This window comes from Danio rerio, chromosome 14 (genome assembly GCF_049306965.1).
Source record: "Danio rerio strain Tuebingen ecotype United States chromosome 14, GRCz12tu, whole genome shotgun sequence".
Taxonomy (NCBI): Eukaryota; Metazoa; Chordata; class Actinopteri; order Cypriniformes; family Danionidae; genus Danio; species Danio rerio.
Genome location: NC_133189.1, coordinates 5,862,045 through 5,889,041, shown reverse-complemented (window position 1 = coordinate 5,889,041; position 26,997 = coordinate 5,862,045). Strand labels below are relative to the sequence as shown.

The 26,997-nt window shown below is 37.7% G+C and overlaps 1 long non-coding RNA gene across 3 annotated transcripts in view; it reads right to left on the bottom strand.

Annotated features, from left to right (window-relative positions):
* Positions 1 to 453: 453 nt before the first annotated feature.
* LOC137487508 (uncharacterized) overlaps positions 454 to 26,997 on the bottom strand; it is a 30,661-nt gene continuing 4,117 nt past the window's right edge. For 2 of the 3 annotated variants that reach the window (XR_011006112.2, XR_012390161.1), the window contains 3 exons: positions 9,469 to 9,580; positions 7,828 to 7,940; positions 454 to 1,126 (listed from right to left, as the gene is read on the bottom strand). This is a non-coding gene — a long non-coding RNA (uncharacterized lncRNA). The remainder of the gene's footprint in view (positions 1,127 to 7,827; positions 7,941 to 9,468; positions 9,581 to 26,997) is intronic. The other variant, XR_012390162.1, reaches the window with a different exon arrangement.

The window sequence follows — 26,997 nt, the reverse complement described above, 5'->3', positions numbered from 1 at the left end:
TCCAAGTCTGATGCCATGGTGCTCCAACAGAAAAAGGTGTTTTGCCATCTCCAGGTTGGAGGAAAGTCCTTACTCCAGGTGGAATTGTTTAGGTATCTCGGGGTTTTGTTCACGAGTGAGGGAAGGATGGAGTGTGAGATTAACAGGCGGATTGGTGCAGTGGCAGCAGTAATGGGGTCAATGTACCGATCTAGGCATCTGTTTCGGATGCCTCCTGGACGCCTACAAGGGAGGTGTTCTAAGCATGTTCCACCAGGAGGAGGACTCAGGGAAGACCCAGGACACGCTGGAGGGACTATGTCTCTGGGCTGGCCTAGGAACGCCTCAGGATCCCACTGAGGAGCTGAGGAGCTGAAGGAAGTGTATAGGGAGAAGGAAGTCTGGGGTTCTCTCTTGAGACTGCTGTCCCCAAGACCCGGCCCTGGAAAAGCAGATGAAAATGAATGAATGAATGAATGAATAATCTTTTAATCTTTTTTAGATCCAATTTCAGCACTTCTTCAATCTTGGTATTGCTTTGGAAGAACAACAACAACAAAAAAAACTTAAACCTCAATAAACATCTGTTACGGATAATTTCAAAACCCATTAAGTAAAACATTTACAATTGTGTTTAAAATGCACTATATAAATAAACTCACCTCTGCTCTGACACGACACAATCTATGTGCTCCGCTAGAATCCCCACCAGTACGCTATTAATAACTCAATAACAAGTCCTTCACTGCGATACGGGGGTCATAATTTACCAGGCAACAGCCAAGGACTATATTAATCTTTGGGAAAAGACCCTGAGGAATATTAGCGTCCATGTCATATAACATGGGGACAATGGCGACATTGTGTGTGTGTCAAAGTGAAGTGTGTGCAGCGGAGCTCATTTAGAAGTCTGGGTGACTCTCCCCTGAGATCGGCCACCTCTCGAACCCCCTTCCCTGCATTTAGTTTTAATTAACCTCCGTTAGATACTGGGCTGTAGCTTTAGCGTGTCTGTGGCAGAAAGGTTAATGGTTTTTATGGGCTCGGGGACAGAGGAGAGGACAGATCAATGCGACTCAATTCCCCACACGACTCGCTCTCACCACCTCATCTCCGCTTACTGTCTCACTGTCAGTCTCTGGACCTGCTGAAAGACGGAGAGAAAGAGAGAGAGAGAGACGGGATGAGTACAGCTTTTGCCTGAAACAAATGCACACACATACTCTGTAATAATTGCTGGGTTCCACACAATGGATTGCATTTGTGAGATAGAAATAATTAAGTTAACTTAGGAGTGAGGGCGCTTAAAAGTAGCCTTTTTCATAAAAACCTAGTTTTAAAAGATGTTTTTAGCAGAAATATATGTTTTTTTCTGTGGTTATTAACTCACAAGAGTGGCCTATCAAAATCAGGTGCTATATTGTATCAAGGTGGAACAACTCCAGTGTAACAGGTGAATTGAGTAAGCTAATTGTCTGTAGTGTATGAGTGTGAATGAGTGTGTATGGATGTTTTCCAATGAGGGGTTGCGGCTGGAAGAGCATCCGCTGATAAAAACATATGCTGGATAAGTTGGCGGTTCATTCTGTAGTGGCGACCATAGATTAATAAAGGGATTACGCCGAAAATAAAATCAATGAATGAATAGTCTAGTTTTGGCTTATTCTTAGACGTCTATTATTTTCACAGACAGACCAAATTTAGCCTTGTTTTAGCTAAGACAACTATGTTTAGACGTCTATTAGATATCTATTAGACATCTTTTGAAAAAACAAATGCTTGCTGGGGACTAATTCACAAGAGTGGCCTATCAAAATCAGGTGTTGTTCTGTATCAAGGTGAAACAACTCCAGTATAACAGGTGAATTGGGTAAGCTAGTTTTCTGTAGTGTATGAGTGTGAATGAGTGTGTATGGATAATTTTCATTGATGGGTTGCGGCAGGAAGGGCATCCGCTGCTAAAAACATATGTTGGATAAGTTGGCGGTTCATTCTGTAGAGGCGACCACCGATTAATATAGGGATTACGCCGAAAATAAAATCAATGAATGAATAGTCTAGTTTTGGCTTATTCTTAGACGTCTATTATTTTCACAGACAGACCAAATTTAGCCTTGTTTTAGCTAAGACAACTATGTTTAGACGTCTATTAGATATCTATTAGACATCTTTTGAAAAAAAAATGCTTGCTGAGTACTAATTCACAAGAGTGGTCTATCAAAATCAGGTGCTATATTGTATCAAGGTGGAACAACTCCAGTGTAACAGGTGAATTGGGTAAGCTAATTGTCTGTAGTGAATGAGTGTGAATGAGTGTGTATGGATGTTTTCCAATGATGGGTTCCAGCTGGAAGGGCATCCGCTGATAAAAACATATGCTGGATAAGATGGCGGTTCATTCTGTAGTGGTGACCACAGATAAATAAAGGGATTACACCGAAAATAAAATCAATGAATGAATAGTCTAGTTTTGGCCTTTTCTTGGACGTCTATTATTTTCACGGAAAGACCAAATTTAGCCTTGTTTTAGCTAAGACAACTATGTTTAGACGTCTATTAGACATCTGTTAGACATCTTTTGAAAAAAAAAATGCTTGCTGGGTACTAATTCACAAGAGTGGCCTATCAAAATCAGGTGCTATATTGTATCAAGGTGGAACAACTCCAGTGTAACAGGTGAATTGGGTAAGCTAATTGTCTGTAGTGTATGAGTGTGAATGAGTGTGTATGGATGTTTTCCAATGATGGGTTGCAGCTGGAAGAGCATCCGCTGATAAAAACATATGCTGGATAAGTTGGCGGATCATTCTGTAGTGGCGACAATAGATTAATAAAGGGATTACGCCGAAAATAAAATCAATGAATGAATAGTCTAGTTTTGGCCTATTCTTAGACGTCTATTATTTTCACGGAAAGACCAAATTTAGCCTTGTTTTAGCTAAGACAACTATGTTTAGACGTCAACTAGACATCTGTTAGACATCTTTTGAAAAAAAAAATGCTTGCTGGGTACTAATTCACAAGAGTGGTCTATCAAAATCAGGTGTTATTCTGTATCAAGGTGAAACAACTCCAGTATAACAGGTGAATTGGGTAAGCTAATTGTCTGTAGTGAATGAGTGTGAATGAGTGTGTATAGATCATTTTCATTGATGGGTTGCAGCTGGAAGGGCATCCGCTGATAAAAACATATGCTGGATAAGTTGGCGGTTCATTCTGTAGTGGCGGCCATAGATTAATAAAGGGATTATGCCGAAAATAAAATCAATGAATGAATAGTCTAGTTTTGGCTTATTCTTAGACGTCTACTATTTTCACGGACAGACCAAATTTAGCCTTGTTTTAGCTAAGACAACTATGTTTAGACGTCTATTAGACATCTGTTAGACATCTTTTGAAAAAACAAATGCTTGCTGGGTACTAATTCACAAGAGTGGCCTATCAAAATCAGGTGTTGTTCTGTATCAAGGTGAAACAACTCCAGTATAACAGGTGAATTGGGTAAGCTAATTGTCTGTAGTGAATGAGTGTGAATGAGTGTGTATAGATCATTTTCATTGATGGGTTGCGATAGGAAGGGCATCCGCTGATAAAAACATATGCTGGATAAGTTGGCGGTTCATTCTGTAGTGGCGACCATAGATTAATAAAGGGATTATGCCGAAAATAAAATCAATGAATGAATAGTCTAGTTTTGGCCTATTCTTAGACGTCTACTATTTTCACGGACAGACCAAATTTAGCCTTGTTTTAGCTAAGACAACTATGTTTAGACGTCTATTAGATATCTATTAGACATCTTTTGAAAAAAAAAAAAAATGCTTGCTGAGTACTCATTGACAAGAGTGGTCTATCAAAACCAGGTGTTATTCTGTATCAAGGTGAAACAACTCCAGTATAACAGGTGAATTGGGTAAGCTAATTCACCTTATTCTCAGCTGTCGAGCGGGCGCTGCCATTTGAATCTTTTTGTCTCGCGACTTCCGGTCACATTCACTTCCATTCATTTTTTGACGTTAACAACTGCTCGTTACGCTGCTTGATGTTGCAATTTAATATTTTCTTATTATAATATGCTACTTGGTCTGTGTAGTCATGCAAACATTTGTTTGTTGAGCAAGTAGTTTGGCCATTTTCTGCCGTTTATTATTCCTAGTCATTTCTCCCATAGGCGACTGAATCGGAAGTTCTAAGACAATCGCGAAAACAGGCGCACTTCCGCATTTAAGAATAAGGTCAATTGTGCGTAGTTTATGAGTGTGAATGAATGTGTATGGATAATTTCCAATGATGGGTTGTGGCTGAAAGGTCATCCACTTTGTAAAACATATGCTGGATAAATTAGCGGTTCATTCTGTGGTGGCGACTCCAGATTAATAAAGGGATTATGCCAAAAAGAAAAAGAATGAATAGTCTAGTTTTGGCCTATCCTTGGACGTCTATTAGATTTTCACTGACAGATCAAATTTAGCCTTGTTTTAGCTCAGACAACTATGTTATCTATGTCACACCTGTTGCAGTACCCTAGTTTGGACACTTGAGGGCACTTGTTTGTAGTTTCACTTCATTTCCCATAATCCTTTGTATTACTGATTGTGTTATGTTACAGCTCTTTCGTGTTTGTTAATTTAGTCGTGTCTTTATAAACTCTCTTGTTCTCTGTTTTAGTTTCCTTAGGATTTTGTTAGTTCCTCACGTTTGGTATGTTTGTTTGGTTATCTAGTTTTTTTTTTTGTATTATGATTATTCTTGGATTCCTGTTTGTGTTTGTTTTTGTTAGCACTCCTACCCTGTCCTTGTATTTACCCGTTTTTGGATTTCTGCCAGTTCCTTCCTCTGGTCATCTAGTTTTTGTATTTTGCTTATAGTTCTGTGCAAGATTTGAAAACCTTTGACTCTTGGAAATCTGTCTTTTTGGATACCTTTGTCTTTTTGTTAATAAATTGCTGTACATGGATTTTTGCGTTTTCTGTGATTCTCCCCCATTCGTGACACTATAAGACATCTATTAGACATCTTTTGAAAAAAACAAATGCTTGCTGGATACTAATTTACCAGAGTGGTCTATCAAAATCAGGTGTTATTTTGTATCAAGCCTCCAATATAACTTTACTTTAAACAAAAGTTTTACATTGTTACTCTTTACCCTGTCAGTAGGGTATATACAATACAATATTTGCTATATGTACTGGCTTAATTTAGTTTGTTTTAAATATATGGTAACACTTAATTTTGATGGTCCATTTGATTATAAGTAGACTGTCTGCTTGATATCTGTTGATACTGCTGCTAAACAGACTTTTAACTGACTATAAGAAACTTTGCAAGTACATGGCAACCCCAACCTAACAGTCTACTTAATCTACTGAGGAGTAGTTGGCATGTAGATGCATTTAAATTCAACAAACCAACCATCAAAATAAAGTGTGACCAAATATATCAGACTATGAGCTTGTTAATGTTAACTGCAAACTTATTTTGTCCTTTATTTTTGCAAAAAATATTAAACGGCATTTTCATTTTAAATTTCAGCTCCATCAAATATTTTAAAAACAATCCAACAATGCAAAATGTTCCCATTTTCTATCATTTTTGAATATTTGTTATTATTATTATAGGGAATATGCATTCATTTCATAAAACATCTGAACCAAAACACTGAAAACATTCGTCCCCACTGGAACTCTCGCCATTTAATCCTGATTTACTTTTAAACTGAAAAACTCAAGAGATTGCAAACTTAAGAGTGTATTATTGCACTAAATAACCTGCAGATTGATCATTAATGTCACACATAAAAAGGGGAACACTACTTGCAAAATGGAAAAGAGAACTGCTATCATACACGGTAAAAAAGTCTGGGTTCCACACAGTCGATTTGTGTTGGGGCAACCATGAACGAATTAAGTTAGCTTATTAATTTTAACTAACTGAAGTGGACTGAACTGAAATCAAGTAAGTTGCAAAAAAAAAAACAAAACAAAGAATTGTGTTGATTAACAATTGTAAATAATACTTCAGAAGAAGGCAAGAGCACGTACTGTAACTATTCTACGTTTTTTCAGTGTAGTGGCTTATTCATACAAATAATATTTATATAATATAATATTTTATAATATAATATATTTTATAATTCATAATATAATATTCTTAATATATTTAAGAAAGAATGATGCCCAACCACAGCACTAAACTTCACCTCCATTTTTGGGGATGAGCAAATTGTACTAAAAAATACAAATGAGATCATACAGATTCATGCGAATTAGCCACTAAATCGAAAAGTTACAAGTGAGATAGTGTTGGATATTTTCATAAAATTGTCTGCAATGAAAATATGTGAAGTCTTATTCACATTCACACACACACATAGATTGCGAACAAGTGAGTGAATGAGCTAAACAGCCTGGAGCCAAACTGAACGCAAACTTGTAGTCCAACAAAAATAAGCTTTTAACTTCATGACAGCGAGAGATAAAATCACTGTCAGATAATTCTTCACTCACTGACAACAAAAACAAGCTTTTTAGCATGAGATAAATTACATACTTCTTTCTTGATCAAAAGAAGACCACATATAGAGAGATAGAGAGAGTGTGAGTTGTAAAAGTGTTTTGAAAATTGCTCTAAAATTTGGAAAGCCAGGCTGCAATTTAGCCATATATATATATATATAAGTTATCGTATAACGATGGTTTGCTCTGTAGACTATTGAAAATATATATATATAACTCAAAGGGGCTAATAATTTTGACCTTAAAATGGCTTTTAAAAAATTAAAATCTGCTTTTATTCTTGCTGAAATAAAACAAATAAGACTTTCTCCAGAAGAAAAAATATTATCAGACATACTGTGAAAATTTCTTTGCTCTGTTAAACATAATTTAGGAAATACTGAAAAAGTGTAAAAAAAAATCCAAAAGGGGCTAATTATCCTGACTATATATATATACATATATAGTGTATGTGTGTGAATGAGTGTGTATGGATGTTTCCCAGTGATGGGTTGTGGCCGATAGGACATCCGCTGCATAAAACATTCATTCCGCTGTGGCGACCCCAGATTAATAAAAAGATTAAGCTGAAAAGAAAATGAATGAATGCATATACATGATGTATATATAGATGTGCAACTCTCTGATTGGTGGAATTTTCCACACTGTAAGAAATGCTGGGTGCCACCTAACTTCTTCATACTGTTCCAACACAAATCGAACAGATCAACTTAATCATTTAATTAATAATAGTAATTCATTTTATTTGTAAATGGTGCCTTTCAAGACACCCAAGATCGCCTTCCAATAAGCATCAACAGCCATGCTAAAACAAATCAAATATTACTAAAACAATCATTGACCAAAATGGCTAAAACACAATAGCGAATAAAAAAGAACATAATAAAAACCATAATAAAAAATTGTTAAAAAAAGCCTGCTTAAAAAAATGGGTCTTTAGACGGGATTTAAATGTGTGAAGACTATCACTACCCCTTAGATCTTGAGGAAGCGAGTTATACAAATTCAAAAGGAATAAAAAAAAAGGCAAAAAAAAAAACAAGTTGAAATAAATGTAAATATCTACTCAGATTTAGCAACACATATTAAAAAAAATCTGTCAGAGAAATTCCAAGTGAAGTACAAGGAACATCAGCTTTGACTCAATGTTTAAATTTTGTGTTCATCAGAAGCAAAACTCCCTTTTTGTCAGATTGAAATAATTTAGATATGCATAGCGAAGGCTTAGTTCTGTGTTTGGCATGAGTGATTGACATTTTCAGAGATTTTTGAAAATAATATGTGCTGAGTCAGTGCTGTGGTGTAAACAGATTGATGTTTTACTCCTTTTCACCTGTTTTAGTTCATTCTTCATGAGCGAGAGTTCCTGCTTTATCACTGTAACTCTGTCAGTTTGTGTCTGGCGTCACAACGGCATCTTTTCTGAGCTGTTCGTTCACTGATAATCTGCATTGAAACACAACCAATGGAGACTGACAGTTAGCAGGCAATGATGGTGGTTTTTGAATGGATAAAGTTTATACATGTTATCTGTTAGCATTCCAAATAGCTGCTATCTTCGCATAAGGGTCCAGAGAACCAATCTTTCTGAACCAATCTCTGAGTTGTAAATTTAATTTAATGAGCCACAGAAAATCACAGTGCAATGTTGAATGGTTGACGGCACCACATGAATTTCTTCACTCATGAAAATAAATAAATAAATAAACAAATATATATATAAAAAATAAATATGTGGCTGGAAGGGCATAAATCAGGGACTAAGCCAAAGGGAATTAATAAAATAAACAAATAAATAAGTAAATAAATAAATAAAGCAAACAAACAAATAAATACATAGATAAATAAATGAAAAAATAATAAATAAATAAATAAATAAATAAATAAATAAATAAATAAAATATGTTGCTGGATGGGCATAAATCAGCAACTAAGCCAAAGGAAGTGAATAAAAAAAAGAATGAATAAATAAATAAATAAATAAAACAAAAAAATAAATACATAGATAAATAAATAAATAGTTTATTTATTTGTATAATTAATATAATTAATTAATTAATATGTGGCTGGAAGGGCATAAATCAGGGACTAAGCCAAAGGAAGTTAATAAAATAAACAAATAAATAAATAAATAAAACAAACCAACAAACAAACAAATAAATACATAAATAAATAAATAAATATGGTGCTGGATGGGCATAAATCAACAACTAAGCTAAAGGAAGTGAATAAAATAAATAAATAAATAAATAAATAAATAAATATAACATAATATAACATAACATAATAACATAAACATAAAATAAAATAATTCATGCAAAATAAACATATTAGGCTCAGATAGATAAATAAATAAAAAATAAATAATAATAATAAATTCAGTCACTTAAAGACAAAAAAAATGCACAGATGAATGAATAATTATAAAATAAATTAAATTAAACGTGTCTGGAAGGGCATAAATAAGGGACTAAGCCAAATGAAGTGAGTAAGTATATAAATAAATAAATAAATAAATATATCGTTAATCTTAAATTACGGCACTGAAAAACAAAACAAAAATTCAGATTATTATTTGATTCTAAAAGTGAAGCTCAATCACAGTCACTGACAGAGAACAGCCACGATAGTTGTGCCATATTGAATCCCTGAAGTTCATAATGTAGATATTAAATAAAACCATAAGCATATGCTTTTTCCCCTTAAATGCTGCCTGTGCTTTGTCCGTCATGGATTGCTCTTATCACACTGCAGCGCTCTCAAAAACGAAAAGCCCTTCACTCATCTGCTGAACGAGCGTAATATCTTCCAAACCAAAGACAACAGGAGAAACCGCTTCTGCATTTCTCTCTGACACACATCTGGTTTACCTCTGCTCCCTCCCCCCGGATCCTCCTCTGCCAATCACATTTCAGCACCTGTAGGAGTGACAGCGCTGGGCTGCGTTTGAACTTCAGCCGTCTTTTACACATACCGAGAAGCCCAGTGTAACGAGCATGGCTAGCGTTGGCGTCCTCCCAGCTGCCTGCGTTGAGGTGTGGAGACATGCATGCCATAATCATTATCACTCGTCCACTTCAGCAAGCCTGTTAAAAGAGAAAAGGCATGAGTAGGTAACACAACGCATTTCTGACATTCTTCAACATTACTGTAAACGCATGGTCTTCACAATATCTTCAGCATTTGCTTGTGATGCAACAAGTGCCAGTGAATTGCCCATGTTATGGGATTTTAAAGCTCAAGTACAATAGGTTTACATGCCTAATTGATCACATGACATGCCAGTTACATAACAATTGTTAATTGATCACCCTTTCATTGTGTTGGTTGCTGATTTTGCCCCATTGACTTCCACTATAACAATGTTTTTTTATTGCAAAGCCATGACATCATATAATCATGTATTCTTGATTGTTGGTGGTTTTCCCTGTTGGGAAATACATCCGATAATTTGATATTGGCCAATGTTAAGTAATCAACCCTTGTGTATTGTTTAAATTGACTACCTTTTCCTTATGTTGGTGGCTGTTTTTACCCCATTGACCGTCATTATAATGAAATTTTTTGATTGCAAAGCCATGACATCATATAATCATGCATTCTTGATTGATAGTGGTTTTCCCTGTTGGGAAATACAACTGATATTCCGATATTGGCCAATAGTTAATAATGAACCCTTGCATTTTGTTCAAATTGACTACCTTTTCATTATGTTCGTGGATGTTTTTACCCCATTTACTTCCATTATAACAGATTTTTTTCATTGCAAAGCCATAACGTAATATAATAATGCATTCTTGATTGTTGGTGGTTTTCCCTGTTGGGAAATACAACCGATATTCCGATATTGGCCAGTATTCAATAATAAGCTCCTTGTGTATTGCTCAATTGGACTACCCTTTTGTTATGTTGGTGGCTGTTTTTGACCCATTGACTTCAATTGTAATGAGATTTCTTTGATAGCAAACCCATGACAGATACAATCATACATCTTGTTTGTTGTTTTCCCTGTTGGGAATTACTGATTTTCCAATATCGGCCAATGTTCAATAATTAACCCTTGTGCATTGTTCAAATTGACTACTTTTTGGTTTAGTTGTTCTGTTTTTGCCCCATTGACTTTCATTTTAATGATTTTTTTATTGGAAAGCCATGGCATCATATAATCATGCATTCTTGTTGTTTGTGGTTGTTTCTGTTGGGAAATACAACCAATATTCCACTATTGGACGATATTCAATAATTAACTCTTGTTTATTGCTCAAACTGAATGCACTTTTGTTATGTTGGTGGTTGTTTTTACCCCCATTGACATCTATCATAACAGCATTTTTTAACCCGGGCTCATTGTGGAAACGTAGCCCTGCGGACGTTTCTGCGGACCGCGATTTACGTCCCGGGAGGTACATATTTGAGCGTTTTTTTGTTTTCGCGGATTCGCGAGAGGCCGCTATGCGCGCTTTTTCGCGTCTCGGGCACCTCTCAGGAGCGCGCGGCGTTCGCGTCCGCGCCATTCTCACGCGAAAAACCGCTCGATCGGCCGACTCGGCCGCCCTCCTCTTCCTCCTCCTCCTTCCCCTAACCTGAGCGACGGTTCACAAAAGCCGTCCAGAAAAAAAAAAAGAAAAGCAAAAGCCCTCGTCTTCGATTTCGGATCCCGCCACGTTCTCGCCCTTATTTTTCGGATTCCGTTTTTCATCTTACCTGATTTCCGGAACCTGCTGTTCCCCGGACTCGATCCCGGTCGTCGTCCACCGCGGCTGGCTCTGGCTCCTCCTCCGGGGCCTCCGCTCCGCCGACGCAACGCTGTGAGCTAAGCGGACAAACTGATTGCATCGGGAAAGCCCTCCACTTGGAGGCGAGCCGTCGAAAACAAACAAACACGGCCTTTACGTACCTCCGGCCACGTAAATCGAGGTCTCCAGAAACGTCCGCAGGGCTACGTTTCCAGAATGAGCTTGGGTTGGCATTTTTTTAATGCAAAGCCATAACGTCAAAAAATCATGCATTCTTGATTGCTGGTGATTTTCCCTGTTGGGTAGTACAACTGATATTCCGATATTGGCCAATATTCAATAATTAATCCTTCTTTATTGCTCAAATTGAATACCATTTCATTGTGTTGGTGGCTGTGTTTGCCCCACTGACTTCCATATTAACAACATTTTTTGATTGCAAATCTATGGCATCATATAATTATGCGTTCTTGATTGTTTGTGGTTTTCCTTGTTGGGAAATACAACCGATATTCCTGTATTGGCCAGATTTCAATAATAAGCCCCTTGTGTATTGCTCAAATTAAAACCTATTCGTTATGTTGGTGGCTGTTTTTGCCCCATTGACTTCAATTATATTGTCATTTTTTGATAGCAAACCCATGACACCATACAATCATGCATTCCTGATTGTTGGTGGTTTTGCCTATTGGGAAATACAACCAATATTCCGATATTGGCCAATATTCATTAATTTACACTTGCGTATTGTTCAAAATGACTACCGTTTCATGATGTTGGTGGCTGTTTTTGCCCCATTGACCACCATTATAATGACATTTGTTGATCGCAAAGCTATGCCATCATATAATCATGCATTCGTGATTGTTTGTAGTTTTTCCGGTTAAGAAATACAGCCAATATTCCAATATCACCCAATATTTAATAATTAACCCCCTGTGTGTTGTTTAAATTGACTACCTTTTGGTTATTTTGGTGGCTGTTTTTGCACCATTTCCTTCGATTATAGTGACATTTTTTGATTGCGAAGTCTTCTTTATATTAGTGGATTCCCCTGTTGGGAAATACAACCAATATTTAAATATTCCATTTTTGGCCGATATTTAATAGTTAACCCTTGTGTATAACAAATTACAATAGTTTTATGTAGCCTAACTTTTTTAATGTATGAAAACATGAAATAAAGAGTAATATCTTGTAAAGAACCCCACAGTTTTAAAGTAGCTTTCCCAACACTGTTATTAATATGTGTATTTCATTATAAACAGTGTGAGCTCAGATGAACCGGGAGTAACAAATGACTCTCATAAGGACGCCGCTGAGAGCTTTTAGAGCGAGATGAGGCAAAGGGAGAGTAGAAAACGCAGTGATCTCCTGACCTCCAAACTCTTAACCTCTGCCCCGCGGGTCTTCAATGACTCCCCAACACACGCTTAACCAAGAGCCCAGTCCTCCATCTCTCAACACACACTCCACTTTCCCCATCAAGCCCTTTATCTCCACACGTCCCAGACGGACTCCTCGCTCCACACACCGCCAACATGGACAAATGCGCTCGCTGATTACAATTAAATACACACAGCGATGGATCCCACTCCATCTTTCCCATCCTGTTTTCATTCCCTCGAAGTGTGTAATGGGAAGAAACGATAGAGAGAGGGAAAGAGGAGGAGAACGTTCCGCCGATTCCCCCCTCGGACCCTTGACAGCGCGCACTAACTGGGCCTGAGTTATGTGCAGTTGGGTGATGTGTTTGTTTAACCATCTGGTAGCAACTCCTGCTTTTCTTTTCTGGTGATGTAGAGACTGCAAACGGACAGGAAGATCAGCGCGGACACATTTCATACGCGCGGGGTGATGACAAAACGCTTCACACACACTCGCGAGCAGCCTGACACACTCATTAGAGCATATGAGATCCGCACGAGAAGGGGGCCAGCGCTAAACGAAAGAAGTGAAAGATGGAATATCAAAACACATCCAGACGCTGTGTGATCAGTGAAACCAAGTTGGAGACATTTAAACAGTTTAGATGAGCTGTCATTTATATGCTGTCTACATCATCTCTATATATAAAAAATGAAACTTTGAATATCCATAAGAGTAAAAAAAAAATCTACGATTCCAATAGTAAGACATTGTAATAGACATAAGTAATAGACCTTTTCAATTAAGAAATTTTGGATTCAGTGCGCAATAACCTTAAGTTTGCTTGTGTATTAAGTTGTGTAGATGTTAGTAGTTCAAAACGTTGTAAAACAAGAACAACAAAATAAAATATTAAGGTAACACTTTACTTGAAGGGGTGTTCAAAGTGTGGTTTATTTAAAAACTAATTTCAAGAGGATTAAGTGCTTATCAGGGTTCAACAATAAGGACTGCCCGATGGCCCGGGGCCACGTGTGAGAAGTTTGGGACAGTAGACAGGGCCCAGTCAGGACAGTGCTGCCTTGTGTCATGGCTTGGGTTGGGGAAAAAGGAGCGAGGACTCAAATGCAAGAAATGGGTATTTATTAATAGTAAAAATAAAACTAAACAGCAAAATAAACTACCCCAAGGGGGAAAACATTAACAAAACAAATAAATACACACACAAACTGGACTGGGCAGGCTGGGAGGGATCAGAGCTGGAAACCCGACAGGACAGGGGTATAAACGACGACGAACTGGCACAGGACAACAGACATGAGGGGAATATAAAGTAGAATTAAATTAATACACAGGTGAACAAACAGGTGTTAAACATGTGAAACTAATATACTAATAAAAGGTTAAAAAGGAGGGTGGGACTAGACAATAGACGGGAGACAACACAAGCCATGTGCTCACATAAAACAGGACAAGAACACGTAGCCAATGAGAGAACTAATTAACCACGCGTTCGCAATAACAGGACAAGACTGAAGCATGCGGCCACAATGTAAACACATAGCCATGTGCTTGGACCACACAAATAGACGCAAGACACGAGTACAAGATAGATAAACACCTTACCGTGCGCTCACACATATGCAACGCGCATGTTTCATCTCAGCGTCAACCAAAACTGAAACCAACTAGACGAAGACGCTAAGAATGAAACAGCGTGACGCCGACAGAATAAAACACAAACCCGAGTACAAGAGCGCGTGCGTCCGAAGCACGCAGAGCCCACGCGGCCACATTAAGCGGGATCGCGCACGCTCTGCACGGCGCAAACAGAGACACACACAATGACAGAAACAGGACAAGACAGAGCTAGTGTCCAGACTCTGCCACCAAAACAAGAATTTACAAGACCAGAGTGGCAGAACCCTGACACCTTGTCACTAAAGCTTCACTTGCATGCAATAATTTGTCAGTTGTGTGCATTCTAAGTTTGTGCTTTAAGTCTTTAGATGCTACCTTCTCTGTGATGTCGTAAAAACCATATTGCTTTCCAGTTCCTCTTACCTGATATGTTGTTTTGAGCATGTTTTTTTTCCCGGTAACCTGATAACAATCAAATCAAATTATAAGGATAAAAGAAAAGACGTTTCTAACGTCTTGGAAGCAGAGATTTACGAGGGAACAACATGACCTGTGATCTTTTGCATAGTTTGCTGTCAGTATGACAATACAGTACCTGCACATTTTCCATACTGCTCTTTTTGTTTGCATAACACTTTGAATTTTGCTCATTATACATTTTATGCAATTTTTAAAAATATTTAAATTCAAGATTCACAGGCATTGTTTTTGACACATAATTTAAAAGATGTGGCTCAAAATAGCTATTAACTTCTCTTTTTGGGCCAGCGAAAAATTTGCCAGGGCAAGTAAAAATCTGAATCATTGGCCTGATCAGACCAGTAAAAAAATCCTAAGCGTTGAACCCTGATTATGATTGAACGCGACTGGTACCGCATCAGCTCAATATATTGCACCAATCAGATGAATACTGACACACTATAAATAGCCAGAGTTTTCCACTCCAGTCATCTTTGTCTTAAAGAATCCCCCTTCCAACCCTACTCCTCCCCTTATCCTGATATGACTGCACGGTGGCCCAGTGGTTAGCACTGTTGCCTCACAGCAAGATCGTCGCTGGTTCGGCCCCTCACCAGGCCGGTTGGCATTTCTGTGTGTAGTTTGCATGGTCTCTTCGTGCTCGTGTGAGTTTTCCCCAGGTTTCCTCCCACCGTACAAAGACATACAACATAAGTAAATTGAATATTCCAAAATAGCATCTTAAGAAAAACTCTTAGCCAGCTATATCTCAGCACGTTCACAAGCAGGGGAGTTCTCGAGTCCTACCTGAACTCAGACTATCTCTCACCCTTCTAACGGAAGGGAGCCCCTGGCTCAAGGATATTCTGAGCTCAGGGCTCTCTTCCGGGACAGCATGCCAAATACGCTTTATTTTCAATCATCAGCTAAGTGTGAACTCTTGAAAGACCTCTATAACCACAACATGGCACATGTCATGAATGTGAAGGAGATTTTATGCATGCTTATGACAACAGTGTCAGTTAAAAATTGCTCATGTCATTTTAAATGCAAGGATGACATTGTTTGTTATGACAACTTAACATAAACAAATACATCACAACTGGTCTTTATCTTCATCATGACAACTGAGGCTGGTACAGTACCAACCGTCTTTGCTCAAATATGCTTCCACGTCAGGTTATTTGCTTTAGGAACGGTCTCTAACCATGTTACGGCTCTTTGTAGGCCTGAAACGAGGCTCTGCAGTAATTACCCCTGCTTTAATAAAAAGACCAGCGGTTCCTCCCTTTAATCACACACTCCTGAATAATTAACCAGCTCTGTTCTCCACAGCTGCACCTCAGCAGCTCCTTCTGCATGTCACTTTAATTGTGGACTGATAAAATTGCATGATATCAAATGTGAGTTTTTAAGATATCTCTATAAGCTAGTGTGCTCCAAAACAATTTAGAAGATGATGATACAAACATGTAAAGCTTGCAGTTTGGATCAAAATGGATCAACGGTTTAATTTAAGTCACCTCAAACTTCAGTTTTTCGTCAACTCATAACCAATCAAATGTTCTCTAGTATCTGACAAGCTCCGCCTCCTTCTCATTTGCTTTTCATTTGATGCACTTGAACTTAACCACTCTCACTGTCAGTGCGGTGATAAAACAAAAGGCTATTGGCTTTTTTAAAAAAAAGGGAGGAGCTACACTATGTCCCACCCTATCTTTGTGTTTGGTTGAGATTATGTCAAACATCAAATAAAAATGTGCACTTCAGAGGACTTTTAGGGTGCTTTCACACCTACACTTTTGTTTCGGAACGTGTCTCGTTTGCCCAGTTAGCGCGGTTCGTTTGGCATATGTGAACAGGGCAATCGCGCTCTGTTCCTCGCCAAAGTAATCGCTCCGAGACCGCTCTGAGTGAGGTGGTCTCGGCTCGATTGAAACGAAACCTGGAGCGGTTCGATTGCAGTGAGAAAGCGACCGATCCGAGCGTGGTTATATCACAGTCTTTTATGGATAAATAATAGCCATACGGCTATATGAAGAGAGAATTATGAGTAGGGCGGGAAGTTTCGCGAGTCTCCAGATACCCGCAAACGAGTGATGATCTCCCGGTAATCTCGCATCTCCCTCCTGGTCCTCAAATATTCATCGTCGCGCACCCTTCTCACCCCTCCCCACCGCATCTCTCCTCAGACATGTCGCGCGCGCGCACCTTGTCAATCACCACCAAACCACCACCTCTCCTGACAGCTGAGCGGGACGCTGCAAAATAAACCCTGAAACTCTGACCAATGTGAGGAGAGTTTACTAACATGTGACTTGTTTTAGCTCTTTTGGTCTGATTAGAAACTTTGCAGTTTGAAAGCAACCGCTCCAAGAGCAAAGAGCAACAATGTAACATTTGTAATCTCTGTTTCGGAACAACTGAATCGATTCACAGGTGTGAAAGCACCCTTATTGTTTCATTTTTCCAAGTTTCTAAATTTAACGGGGCCAAGCTTGCTGTCACAGGGGCACTCCTTGTCTCTCAGTTTTGAAAAACTGCATTTCACAACAGTTAAAAACATTGTTGTATAGATATGATTAGGGCTAGGCAACATTGCAAAAAAAACAAAAAAAAAAAAAAACATTCACAATATCATGTTTCATATAATTCGATAATTATTGAATATTTTTAACAATCCATTTAGGAATATTAGGATTATTATTTTTTTGGTTATTTACCCACTTTATTTTAATTTACCAACATTACCAAGGGAAATACTTTGAATAGTCAAAAACAAAAATATTTAGACAAAATATCTGATCTCTTCATAAAATAAACACAAGTGTTAAAGAAACTCTTAAACTTGATAAATAAAATGTTACAAAGGTGTGTGCAATGGTAACGCGTAAATATGTAAATACGTCAATAATAATCAGTAAACCTCAATTTCTGTAAATAAAAGAAACTATTATAATCAAATCTGAGCTTTCAAGTACAGAAAACAACCAGCATTCAAATACACACTGCAACATTACAAGTTGAAGTTGACTATATTAGTCATTATATCAGATAGGGAGACTGTGGCTGGGATGCACAAGAAAAGAAACCAAAAAGCCACTCTTGTGACATGCTTACATTTTACTTACTTTACTTTTTTATTTACAATCTTTTCACTACTGCTATACGGCACTCATTTTTGCATGTGTTCTGACATGAAGTCTGCTATAATACTAATGTTGTTTTTGGCGTGTTTTCATAGATGAATATGGCCACGGTGTAAATGCACAGTATAGTAATGATCCTACTGCCGCATTTGATCGTTTTGATAGCATAATATATGCCTTCAATGATTTCTTGAAGATAAATACCAAAAGATAACACAACTGGAAAACCTACAGCAGATTGCGAAATCGTCTGATCTCATATGAAGCATGTGATTGCGATGACATATGAGGGTGATGTAGTGCTGTTCCATTTCTTAGGGGTAAATTTTGAAGCCCTTCCTCTTCACACTCCGTTTTAAGGACCAAGGGGAAGGGGTAGGGTACAAAAATAGAATTGGAATTGGGCCTTAATCTGCTGTTATTACTGAAATGTGTAAGTTCCATACAAAGTGTGAAGCAGATCAGTCAGTTCTACTTACATGAATCTCGGTGCACCCAAATTTTATAAAACTATAGCGATTCATACCGAAACTACAGAGCAAATCTTTTTTATCAATATTAACAATGGTGTTCAGTCAATAAATATCGATACCGATTTTATTGCCCAGCCCTAGATATTATTCATAATTTGGGAGACATTTGTCTCTTTAAAATTTGAAATTTGCAAGCAGGGTGGCCAGTGAGGGGCCTTGAGCCCTGGCTACCCCCTAGCTCAGCCCCTGGCTCAAGTAACAACCCTCATCTAGAGGCAGCTCCTGGATGAGTTCGTAAAAATTCACCAAGCTTGGTGCACCTCTGAAGGATCTGATGGACCCCATACTATTGTGGTGAAGACTTTTCCATATTTATACACTGTTACACTAGAAATAAGCCTGAAAACCCATCATGGTAACTTCGCTGCAGTTAAAAATCTCACTCTTGCTGTTTGTTCCATTGATTTTGTTGTCATTTCTGTCTGGCGAGCAGACATAGTTTATATCTTGCCCTCTCACAGTAGCTATAAACACGGACTGACCCCAGGCCTCGTGCTGACATTATAAAGAGTGCGCCGGTAGTTCAGCGAGAGTCAGTGTTGTGTAAAAACAAACCAAATGCCATCGACAGAGGCGCAGTGTGTCAGTACCGCAGTCGTCCAGCCGAGCTGTTAGCAGCCGCTTCAGAAACACCCGCCTGACATTTCCTCCAAATGGAAAGAGTGCAAAAAAGAGAGCACATCCTGGAGGAAATGGCTGATTTTTTGACTCCGCCGGCCCGTTAGAGAATAGCTTTCATCGATTTGGACCATAAAGGCCGAGCTGAACACTCAATGCTCATGTTCACGTTACACTGAGGTGCTATTGGACACTTGGAGAACATGATTGAGTGCGTATTGCTATCTCCAGGCTTTCTGGCCTGCCAATATTTAGATGTTTTGTTTTCTTTTGCCTGTTCTTTTCTAGATTCAGTTCAGTTTTGATGTTACAATCGCTGGAGACTCAAAGGGCTTCTGTTTGCAGTAAAACACCCAATAGTTAGTCAATAATGCTCTAATTAAAAAGACTGTTAATATTAGGTAATATATATTTTTGTTTTCTGCACTGAGACTATTGGTGAAGAGCAAAACTGAAGTTATAAGCAAAACTGAAGCTGCAGCACTGACTAGACATGCATCAATACTGAAATATTCAAAGCAATCTCACACCAATTTTTAACTTTTCAAAGTAATGCTAATTCTGATTAATTTTATAATTTGATCATCTCAGTATAATTTCATCATCCCCCAATGACGGATGGGTTTAGGAGAGGGGATTGGAGACATGCCCCCTTTTTAAAAGTCATACGTTGTTGTATGAATTGAACTGTATGAATTTGTACAATTATCCACTTTTCTGACAATACATAAAATCAACCCAGGCTCATTGTGGAAACGTAGCCCCGCGGACGTTTCTGCGGACCGCGAGATACGTCCCGGGAGGTATGTATTCGAGCGGTTTTTGTTTTCGCGGATCCGCGAGAGGCCTTTGTGCGCGTTTTTTTGCGTCTCGGGCGCCTCTCGGGAGCGTGCGCCGTTCGCGCCTGCGCTGTTCTCGTGCGAAAAGCCGCCGGATCGGCCAACCCGGCCGTCCTTCTCTTCCTCCTCCTCCTCCTCCTTCCCTAAACCCAAGCGACGGTTTGCAAAAGCCGTCCAGAAAAAATAATGCAAAAGCCTTCGTCTTCGATTTCGACCGCGTTTTCGGATCCTGCCGCATTCTCGCCCTTATTTTTCGGATTCTGTTTTTCATCTTACCTGATTTCTGGAACCGCTGTTCCCCGGACTCGATCCCGGTCGTCGTCCCCGACAAACTGGTTGCATCGGGAAAGCCCTCCATTAGGAGGCGAGCCGTCGGCCGGCGAGTGCAAAGAGGAGGAGCGGAGATGTGGGCGCAAATGCCTTGTTGATGCCAGAGGTCAGAAGAGAATGGCCAGACTGGTTGGAACTTATGGAAAGGTAAGAGTAACTCAAATAACCACTCGTCACAACCGAGGTCTGCAGAATAGCATCTCTGAACACACAACACATCCAAACTTGAGGAGAATGGGCTACAGCAGCAGAAGACCACACCTGTCAGCTAAGAACAGGAAATTGAGGCTACAATTCACACAGGCTCACCAAAATTGGACATTAGAAGATTGAAAAATGTTGCCTGGTCTGATGAGTCTCAATTTCTGCTGCGACATTTGAATGGTCAGGTCAGAATTTGGTGTCAACAATATGAAAGCATAGATCTATCCTGCCTTGAATCAATAGTTCAGGCTGGTGGTGGTGGTGTAATGGTGTGGGAAATATTTTCTTGGCACACTTCTTGGGCCCATTTGTACCAATTGAGCATCGTGTCAACGCCACAGTCTACCTGAGTATTGCAGTTGACCATGTCCATCCCTTTATGACCACAGTGTAGCCATCTTCTGATGGCTACTTCCAGCAGGATAACGCACCATGTCATAAAGCATGAATCATCTCAAACTGGTTTCTTAAACATGACAATGAGTTCACTGTCCTCAAATGGCCTCCACAGTCACCAGACTCAATCCAATTGAGCACCTTTGGGATGTGAGTTCGCATCATGGATTTGCAGCAGACAAATCTGCAGCAACTGCGTGATGCTATCATGTCAATATGGAGCAAAATATCTGAGGAATATTTCAAGGACCTTGTTAAATCTATGCCATGAAGGATTAAAGCAGCCCTGAAGGCAAAAGTAGATCCAACACGGTACTAATAAGGTGTACCTAATACCTTTATATATATATATATATATATATATATATATATATATATATATATATATATATATTAATTATGTGCAGTATGATTTAGAGAGTAATATTATTTGGATAGAGACTTGATTTTGACTGTAAACTTTAAGTACATTTTTATTTATTTTTTTGAATGCCAAGTCTTTGGTTTTCAGCTCCTATATTCTTAATATACCAAAAAAGCATTCAAATAAACATACTACTAAAACTATGTGTAATTTGGTGATTTAAATTAGTTTTGGTGTAAATTCGTTAGCTCATCCATTTCCTCAATCCATTTTCAGTTGTTTCTCAATTTATTCACTCTTGCAAGCATTTAAAGTCTTGTGTCCCCTTAGGAGACGTTTTAAGCTTTATGAGAATGGACTTTATTTGATTTATTGAGTAATAGTTTTACGCTACTGAAACTCATCATCAGGTCTTCAACACTGTAAAAAAAACGCTGGGTTCCAGACAACTGATTTGTGTTGGGACAATATGAAGGAATTAAGTTCACTGATTAGTGAAATTTAATACAAATTTAGGTGGATTGAACCTAAATCCGCAAGAATTGCTTTGTTTCAGCTCATTTAAAATAAGTAGCTCGAGCAAACAGCAAATGCAATTGTTTGAGTCTATATATAATTTTTTTTTGATACAACAGTGCATTGTTACACCAATAACCAACACTGACTTGAATTGTGACCTTATTGCTGTTTATTTAGAGCAGTTTTACCGCCAGAGATATCGATCAAACATAATATGTTGCTATTTTGGATTTATTAATTATTCAAGGTTGTCATAGGGTCATTTTAAGGTGTATTTGTTACATATAACTATTTATTGTATGGTTGTATAACTATTGTTACTATTTATTTGACTACAGAGTAATATTAATTATTTACATGAACTTACTATAGTTAGTTACATGTACTTGTGCATAATTAACTGTAATTACTATAGTAAGTACATTGAATGTGTAAAAAGGACACCTTGATTAAAGTGTAACCTGTATTTTTAGATTTGTATTTTTGTGAAAATGTAACACTCCCCATGAGAAAAACGATTCATAAATCATACAGAATTAAATATTTTTAAATGTAAAAAATGAAACACTTTAGTTTAACGATTCAAACCATTTACTACTGGCTTATTACCTGCCTATTACAAACAAACTTATTGTTTATTATAAAGTGTGATCTAATTTTCCATCCTTAATCCTACTCAATACCTAAACCCAAATACTAACTTAATAATTATTAATTAGCAGCAAATTATTTTTAGATTATTGAGTTAAAAGTCTTAGTTAATGGTTTGTTAATTGCATAAATTCTAAAAAAAAATAAAGCATGACCAAACAATTCTGTTAAAAATCAGTACGAGAAGTCACAGTGAAAAATAAAAACCTAATGTGTGTGTTTTCTTTGTGTGTGTGTGTGTGTGTGTGTGTGTAAATGAAATATACATCTGCACCATTTACAGTAAATATCTCTAATATTTTAATCTAAAGAAATGTGACAGTGAATATCTAAAAAAAATAATTATTTATATATATATATATATATATATATATATATATATATATATATATATATATATATATATATATGTATCATTTTTAAAAATATCATATAATGCGATCTAATGAATTCTGATGCATTGTAGATCGAATCAAGATTTCATAGTTTGGTCCAAGAAAAAAAAAAAAAGAAGTTGCGCTGAGCCTGACAGCCCAAATTCGTATTTATGAAGGCCATTTTTTAAGATCAGCGAGCCATTTGTCATAGCTACATTTGCAAAAGCTGAAATATAAAATGGTCAGACTCTTTTAAATCACATTTGGGCCATCGCTACATAACGTCTTTCAGCGATGTGAAAAGTGCAGGGTGAGCGCCAGGCCTCAGGATTTCCACTGATATAAAGTGATCGAGTGTTTCTTACCCCTGCCGAGGGAACAGCTTTGAAACACATTACTGTGTGAAAGTGTCTGTGCGAGTGACCTTTTCTCTCTCTCTCTCCTGACCCCCAACTCCTCTCTCTTCAGCTTCAGAGATGCAGAGTTCAGCTCATATTCCCTTTCACCCGTCCAGGTGCGGACGGCTGGACTTGCTGCGAACCGTACCCACTCACAGACTCTTAGAACAGAGCCAATATTTACGCCCCGATGTGTGCTTTTTATTTCTGTCCTCGACATGGGGTTTAAACAATAAGAAGAGGAGATATTTTAAATGGATTTTAACTTGGGAATTTATGATGCTTAAGCTAAAAGCTTAAGTGCCAAAACAGTTGCACTTGTTTTCTGCACAGTCTTTTAGTATATATAAATATATATATATATATATATATATATATATATATATATATATATATATATATATATATGCATTTTAGTGTTACTATACAGATAACAAGACTCGGCCATGTGAATGAGTGAGCGTGTTGCTTAAATAGTGTGCGTAATCAGTCGTTGACAATCCTCAGGTGGTGCGAGTGTAAGCAGTCTAAATGAGGAAGCATGTGTAAGTGTGAACGGAGTGCATGTATGAATATGTAATCCAGAAATGGCGGATTTGTAGTCCATGGTTATTGTGAATGAGATCCAGCGATCTTATGAAGAACGATCACTGGTAATCGTGTCAAAATTATATATTATAATAATGTTTTAAACTAGAAGTGTTGCAGGAATGCTTTCCCTCAAAGTGTTGTTTAATTTTAATAACTACCTGCATCGTTCTGTGAATTCATTCATTCATTTTCTTGTCGGCTTAGTCCCTTCATTAATCCAGGGTCGCCACAGAGGAATGAACCGCCTCTGTGAATTACATGACTTTAAAATATATAAACGTTTTATTTTTTGTGTGCACAAAATTCCTTCATGTTGTCCCAACACAAACAGATTGAGGTAAAACTTGATGTTGTTGTACCAATTAAAGTGGATTGAACATAAAACAATCAAGTTGTTCAAAAAATCTCAAGAATTGCATTGAATCAGCTCATTAAGTAGTTTGAACAAGCAGAATAACTCTGTTTTTTTCTGAATGTACAATACACTGTAAAAAATGCTGGGTTCCTCACAATCGATTTGTGTTGGGACAACATGAAGGAATTAAGTTAACTAGGGCTGTGCAATTAATCGAAAATCCGATTTCGATTTTGGCTTTTAACGATTATGAAAAACCATTAATCGAGATAAACGATTATTCCATCACATACCGCCCCCTTTCCAGTTGTACACGTGTGAAAACTCTTTGCCTCTGCAAAGCTCAGTTCCACATGAAAATGACTAAAAGCATGTGCTGTAATGTCACTTTTGCAGCACGGGATGCGCATCATTCATAATTTTAAAAGCGCAAAAGAGCACGTGCTGTTGTGTGTGCGCACGTGCCGTGTCTGGCCTCGGACAGCAGAGCACACACACATCTAAACGCGATCTTAATGTTAGCGATTTAATGGTCAAATACATGCACATTTGTGTCAGAGCGCGGAGTTTATTGATTATTCATATTAACCCCCATTTGTGTAATAAACAAACAAGTTGAGAATCAAAAGACACGTGAAAGAGAAACCATATCAGAGCCGCACTATTCTTAAAAAGACAGCTTGCGATATTCCTGCTGCTGCCGACTGTTTTTATTATTAATCAATAATAAAATCAAAAATACAGTGAAGATGCTTAAAGCACAGTTTAAACATAACAGATTTAATAACTCATTTCTAAAAACTGATTACTTTTATCTTTGCTATGATGACAGCACATTATATTTTACACATTATATTTATAGATATTCTTCAAGATACTAGTATTCAGTGACATTCAAAGGCTTAATTTGGGTAAATAGATAAGTCATTGTATAACAGTAATTTCTTCTGCACACAATCAAACATATATATTGCTTAAAGGGGCTACTAATATCGAGCTATTATAGGTTTCAAAATATTCAAACCTGTTTTTATTCTAGCTGAAATAAAACAAATATGCCTTTCTCCAGAAGTAGAAAAATTTATAGGAAATACTGTAAAAAAAAACCTCTATTAAACATCATTTGGGAAATATTTATATATAAAAATAAATTCACAGGAGGATGAATAATTTTGACTTCAACTTATAATCATTTTGAATAATCGATTACAATTATGACCAAAATAATCTTGATTATGATTTTTCCCATAATCGAGCAGCCCTAAAGTGAACCTGTTTTTTTATTTTAATTAAGTTGCCCCTCCCAAAAAACAAAACATTTTTTTTTTTATTTCAGCTCATTTTCAATAAGTAGTGAACAAACAGCAAACACAATTTACTGAGTGTACATCAGCACTCCAGTTTGTCCAGTGAACTCCCCTCAGAGTGATTCCCTACTTCTAAAAAAACACTGATTTGTGATTATTTTGTAGACTACATGATCTGTAACCTCACGGTTCATTTCAAATGGCCCACAAATGAAGCCATTTCACATTTCAGAACTCGTGGAAAGAGATTTAGTGATTAGCCTAGCCGCCGCGCGAGCGTTACTAATGACAGCGCTGCTTCCAAGCGGTCAGTTGAGCTTTGTTTTTACCTTCCACCTCTTGAACGTCCCTCAGTTCCACCTTCATTTGTGAGGCATAAACATTTGCCTGAACCGAGCACAGGGAGCTCATTTCTCAGCGCTGCGGCCCGTGGACAGTTGTCCTGTGGGTTAATGGCTCGCCAGAATCAGAGCAGATGAAAGAAAGCAAAGGGCCCTCGTTTTCTCTCATTAATCATGCTTGTTTTCTTTTGCCTGATCTTTTCACCCAGCTTTAAGGACCTGTCCGCTTGACTCGGGGCTCGTCCGAGGTGCAAAGGGCCACCAGGGGCCCCGAGGAGCCTCTCGATCTCTCAGCTAAAATATCCTCCGGGGGTTGAATCAGACTGTGCTTTAATGGCTTTTGTAATGGCGAATTATAAAGGCGCTACAAGGGGGAAGATTAATCGAGGGTGGTCTGAAGGCTAGGCTACGTGGTAACCTGAGAAAGTTACGAAATATGAAGCGCGCTGCCCTTGTGACAATGCTAACGCTGACATATAAACCTTGCGACGTGACGTCCGGGTGTGTTTTTGTTGCCCGCGGGCAACATGACCGCCGAAAAATCATTATCATTTGTAATATTAACGAATTGTTTTGTCAGCTTTTTCAACGGCATCATCATTCCTGTGCTAATAGATTGGGTGGGCGATCGGGGCCTTAAATTCACCCTCAGGCCCAAACGGGTGTTTGTGTGTGTGTGTGTGCTGTCAAAATTTAGCCAAATACAAATTAGAGACAAATTGAGTACTAAAGACACTGTTGCTTTTAAAGCAACATGAGCTTTTACAACAAGTTTTGAGAGTCCATGTTGCTAAAAAATAGGTTTTGACTTTCCATGACACACAAAAAAATAGGTTTTGAGTTTCATGTTTCTAAAAAATATATATTTGGAGTTTCCATGACACTGAAATTGCGGTAACACTTTACAATAAGGTTCATTAATTAATGTTAACTAATGCATTAACTAACATGAACAAACAATAAACAATGCATTTACTACTGTATTTGTTCATGTTAGTTAACGTTACGTAATGAAAATACAGTAGTTCATTGTTAGTTTGTTAACTCATGGCACATTAACTAATGTTAACAAGCATGGACTTGAATGTTAATAATGCATTAGTAAATGTTCAATTATGATTAATAAATGGTGTACATGTGATGTTAATGATTAGTTCGTGTTAGTAAATGCATTAACTAATGAACCTTATTGTAAAGTGTTACCGAAATTGTTTTATGATTCCATGTTACTAAAAAAATTAGTTTTGAGTTTTCATGACAAAACCCATTTAGGTTTTGAGATTGCACGTTACTAAAACACATATGTTTTGAGTTTCCATAAAGTTAG